We start from the raw sequence: 6,000 nt of genomic DNA, 5'->3' as shown, positions 1-6,000 counted from the left end.
GGCATTAAAAAGACATTTAGAACTAACTCATCCCCTACATAGCTTGTGGGTCGATCTGTGCATCTATCAATCAACATCCCTTACACCCACTATGCTATAATCTATCTTGATAATATAGGCAAACTTTAGGTGACAGAATCTCCATCTATCCAGGAGTAGGATAGGACTGTCTTCACACTAGAAGTCTATAAAAGATTTTTAGAAATCCTTAGTGCTAAGATTAGGTACCAGCGCCCCATGGTCTAAAGTATGTAAACCCTCCATGCATAAGTATAATATTTTTACTGATATTATAAAAATAGGGCTGTTAGGTGCCAGTACTGCATAATATACTTATAATCCTTAATAATTACCTTACTATTAAACCAAGCAGCGCAGAAACTCCCCAGCCAACTCTATGTATAGTGTACGGCCATCTATCCAGCCAAGCCTTATTAAGGAAACACCCCCTTGTGGATTAGTGGACATTATTAGGCTTGAGATTGGTGATACTCCTAAAGTCCTTGACTACTATAAGAGATCCTTAAAATGCTTCCTGCAGATTAACTACTGTTAGATTATAAAGGTATTTATTAGGTTCATTAAGCTAAGAAAGCAAGTCAAGCACCCCTATAATGGAGGTAAACCCCCCACAGGAGCCCCTCCTGGTAAGAAGGGCGACCCAGAGAAGATAAAGCCAGAATAGTGGCCCACTAATGTGGTTCACAAGGAGCCTGACCATCTTTGAAAGGATTATACGTGTGCCCCTTCAGAAAGTTTACTATGTCATGTAATTTTGCTAATAGATGTAGAATGCCTATCTCTGTTAATTTATATTATCTGTAAGCTTAGAAGATTTGGTATCACTATAGATTAATTATAGGAGATCGCCTATGACTACAAGTAGCAGCTTAAAGGACCTCACAGACTCTAAATCCTGGATAAGGTCTTCAGAGTGAGAAGGATAGAAGAACACTATAAAAGAGGAGAATTTAATAAGCAGCATCTTCTTTTTATAAAATCTATTTTAACAGCTGTTAACAAGCCTCAGATGCTAACATGATTATATATGTTATTAACTAAGAGTTAAACCTGAAAGAGAAGAATGCTGGCTCCAACATAGATCTGGACTAGAAGCATAAGTAAGAAGATAATAATACAGATAAGGCACTTCCCATTCACCACTCTGAGGTGAACTTAACCAACCTAATGTTAAGCTTAGTTAAGCTCACGGGCATGGCGGCACTAAGTTATTTAAAAAATATAGGAGATGACAGAAACTAGTTATTTCCTTTACCAGAGTGGCTGAGCCTCAGTGAGACACCCCAAGATAATCAGACCTTCTTTCCCACAACCTCTATATATACTAAAAATAATGCATCACAGCAGATGCCCAGAACACCTATAATAACAGCACTTATCAACCCTAATGAGATGCATGCTACTTTTAATTATCTAACACAGGAGTCTATCACCTCCTCCGCCCTAGAGTAGATTTCCTACCACTGCTAAGCACCCCTGCCCATACAGCACTCAGCCAGCTTTAACCCTTAGACGCCTACGTTCCGACATAATCTCTTTAACCTAATAGAGAATAGTACTACTTCACCCATGACTACTACATTATATCAGCTTCCCATGTCTCTGACATCTCTTCCCCAGGAAATACCTCATATAGCTCACAGCCTGCTGAACCTGTCTCAAGACAGACCTTCAAGAATAGATGACATAAGAGACTACATAGGATTATTGAATTATCCCTGTGATCTATCACAGCAGGCTCCTTATTCTAGCTGTTGTAGCCATCCTGATAGTTAGACTTAAAATAGACCACATGCATGATCTTACATGATTAATCCTTGACCACTGTTTTAACCCTACAGCCTTAGAGTTTCAGTTCACTTATAATTATTCTTTCAACTTTGTTTCTATTTCTTTCCCAGTCCCTAACTTTTGGATTTAGCCATGCAGCTTATTCCATGTTAAGTGACTGCCAGGACACTCTGTGGTTTTATGACGGGTACTGTTAATAACTGCCTAATTTTTTGTTCTGTATTAGATGTCTTTTTCCTTATATATATATTCAAAAATTTTGTTAGAGATGGCGCCAGATAATATAAGATACAAATATGGGTGATGTTCTTGTATTTGTTCATTTCACCTTTTTTTTCTCTTAATCATAGTTTGAACAATTAGCAACGAGGGGTGTCGAAGCTCACTCTCTTTAGATGCTAATCGGCCGAATAGGAGGCAACGAGACCTAATAATAATTGCTTTCTGGATTAGCTTTCTCAATTAAAATACAATGATTACTATGTTCCCTAAAATTACGCTGGCTTTACATAGTAATGTTTCTGAAATTACACAGCTCAAAAGGTTCTGGGCTATGGGGTCCTGTGACATGCGCCATCATAACATGCTAAATTTAGCTGGTGGAGTGTACAGTGCGGCAGCTGACCTTGCAGTCATGCAGTGAGGATCAGAACTCCCAACTCCTCCCAATTCCTCCCAACTCCTCCCAACTTCTACCAACATCCCCTAACTTCCTCCTCTCACATACCTTAATCTCCAACTTTTGCACAGTCGAAATTAGAAGCCCTGTACCCTTGCAAATCCCATAATAGAATATCCTTATATTTTATTCCAACTAGATTCGGGCAGTATATTTTCTTATGAATTAGGATATGGACAAGTTTCTGATATGGATCTTGTGGCTTTAGTCCAGGTTACCTAAGCAGCCTTGCTGTCCTTAGAGATGGAAATAGAAAAGCAAAATATTACTATTGTGGATACTAAAGCTATATGCAGTTTAAGGTATAATTTCAAAATAATAGAGACTAGAGAAGGACTTGACGACGCAGAATAGCAATATACTCTGAATGGGATTAATGCTGTAAAAAGTCCCCTGTTAGCAAAGCCAGGAACTAAGTGTTATTAACAATTCCTCTTTGATATTCTTTGCTTAAGACGCCGTGGACTATTTCTGCTATACACGGCAACTTTTTCAAAAGAAAGGATAAGAACCATGAGGTGTAGGGAATGACTTGATATGTTGATCTATCTTAAGGCAAACAAAACTATATTTAATAGTAAGACTCTAGAAGACCTTGCGGTGCAGTACAGGGTCCCTAATTATAATGGTATGCACATTTTGAATGAGTCTCTTAAATCTTATATCTGACCTTGCTTTTAAGAGCTTTTTCCTTCAGAAGCACGCAATTATGTAAACTAACTAGTATACAAGCAGCGACTAATCTAAGGTAGGGAATTAGCTGCAATAAGACTAAGTCATTAACTCTTATATAGATTCGAATGAGCAAGAACCATTAGAGGGTAGTGTAGATACTTGAGTTGGAGCAAGGTTAATAGAAATAGCTTAATTACTGCTGTATAGGCGTATATTAGCTTACATCTGTTGCTCTTACTTCTAAAATATCTAACAGTGATACAGAAATTAAATATAGATACTCCAAGGCGCCAATCACCTCGCTCTCAGTTCTAGGTGAAGACCTTGCTAGTGCTGTGAAGAGTAGTAGCTAGTAGAAATAGGAGTGTAAAGTTAGTGAGAGCAGAGTTACGGATTATGTGACTGCGCTGGTCCTAAAAGATTAAAACTTGGATATATTAATTAACATATTAGTTGGATTTAAGAAAGGGACAAAATTAATTAAGAAACTCCGGCTTGTATCTAGGTGAACTTGACTTTAGCATTAATAACACAAACTTTATACCCAGCTAGGACATCCTTCACGCCTTCTTTGTTCTCATCTTCCTACTCTTAGTATGCTGGCAGACGCATATCTTTAAGCAGATTATATATCTAGATCAGCGTCCCCTTGCTAGTTATTATCCTAGGGTATTCAACTGGGTTGAACAGTTTTATTATAATAAATTCCAACTTTCCTTTCAGCGCGTTCAACCCCACCTAAAGAGACCACAAGTTATTATTAAGCCAGGTCTAAAAAGACGCCTGACGCACCTCTTCTGATATCATGAGAGCGTATAATATTCAAACCCAGCTTCCCCTTAGCGGCTTGTGATAATATAGAATAGCTAGAACCCTCTCAATATAAACAGGTGGATCTACTAATAATAATAGTCAGACACTTCAGGGTTCTATATTTTCTGACTGTCTTGCTATTTCTTACTGAAATAAGCAAAATAAGAGGCCTACCACTTACCATGAAGTATTACTCGAATAGCATTATCTGAAGACGAAAAGAGCTAAATATGGGTGTATATAAAAGTAATCAGGAAAGGGTATGTGTATGGCTAGCTCTAGTTAATGTAGATAGAGCATGTTAGGGACTAGTTCGTTAGGCATTAGAAGCAAGTTTTCTTGAAGCAAGACTGCCCGCATGCCCGCGGGGTGATTTAAAAAGTATGGAGGGGTTACCTGTCATATGACTAAGGCCTCCACTAATTAACGTAATCCACGGCCGAGCGGCGAATACGACTAAAGTGCGAATTTTCCCCGCAACCACCAAAATATTCAACTCGACCATTTTCAACGCGCCATTTTCTTTACTTTTATATATAAATATGCCTCTATCTAAGGAAGCCTGTATGCAGATGGCTATTACTGCATAGAAACAGCAAAAAGTTAAGTTAAAACTAAAGGCTGTCTAGATATTTAGTATCCCTAAATCCTCCCTTCACAAGCAGCTATCTGGAGTCAAATCACAAACAGAAACATGTGCAAATAGCCACAAATTAACAGCTACTGAAGAAGAGACTCTTATTAAGCAACTATTAGATGCAGATAAGTAAGGCTTCTTAATTTAGCCAGAATTCCTGCATGGAATAGCATAGATTTTGCTCTGTGAATATACACAAGATTTAACAGCAGTCCTTAAAGTAAACTAAGCTTATTCCTTTACAAAATGTCGCCCTGAACTACATACAAGATATAATTAAAGGATTACATACCAGAGGGCAAAACAGGAGGATCCTAAGGTTATTAGACAGTAGTTTGAGACTGTATGCAAAGCTATTCAAGAACACGGCATACATAAAGATGATATCTGGAACTTTGACAAAACTAGCTTTGCAATAGGACTCTGTATAATATCTAAGGTTATTACTGCAGTAGAATATAGTGAGAGACCTTGTATAGTTATCCAAGGGAACTGTGAATGGGTTATAATTATTAAATATATCAGTTCTAAAGGGACTTCTATACTGCTAGTGGTTATCTTAAAGAGAAAAGAACACTAGGCTGCTTAGTATTAAGAACCTAAGCTTCTTTAAGACTAGTTAATTATAACTAGTCAGAATGGCTGGACAATAGATGAGATTGGCCTCCACTGGTTAAAAGTTGTGTTTGAGCCTTATTCTAAGCGATTTCTAACTGGTGCAAAGCAGTTGCTTATCCTTGATAGCCATTCTAGCTATTTAACACTAGAATTTAATACATTCTGCAAGGAGAATGCAATCATCTGTCTCTGCATGCCACTATATACTTCTTATCTTCTCTAACCCCTAGATATTGGGGTTTTCAGGCCGCTTAAACGCTCATATAGAAAACTAGTGGAAGGAATGATGGTTGCTGGAAATAATCACATTAATAAGGAAGATTTCCTGCATCTATATCCACCAGCATAAGATAAGGTGTTTAACTAAGTAAATATATGCAATAGCTTTACAGGAGCTGGTCTAAAGCTATTAAATGAAGAGCAGGTCCTCAGAAAGATCACTTTTTAACTTTATACACCAACACCACTACTTACTGAAGGCTCTATCTCTTCTGCCTTTCAGACTCCTCAGAATCCTCATTAGCTTAATTATAAGGTCCGCACTATACAGAGAAGCATCTAAAAACAGAAGCTATCTAGCAGTCTAATGACTTATATTTAGCATCTGGAAAAAGCCGCACAGATAGCAATGAATATAAATCTTCTTCTTCAAGAAGAAATCAAGGTCCTACGTGCTAAAAATGAGTGGAAGGTAAAGAAAAGGGTAAGAAGGCGTGCTATAGTAGGGAATAATGTCCTTTTATCTGTATAAGAAGGCTAAAATTAT

Source organism: Aspergillus fumigatus, chromosome 3, assembly GCF_000002655.1.
Source record: "Aspergillus fumigatus Af293 chromosome 3, whole genome shotgun sequence".
Lineage (NCBI taxonomy): Eukaryota > Fungi > Ascomycota > Eurotiomycetes > Eurotiales > Aspergillaceae > Aspergillus > Aspergillus fumigatus.
The sequence above is the reverse complement of the archived record's forward strand: the minus strand, read 5'-3'. Positions refer to the sequence as shown.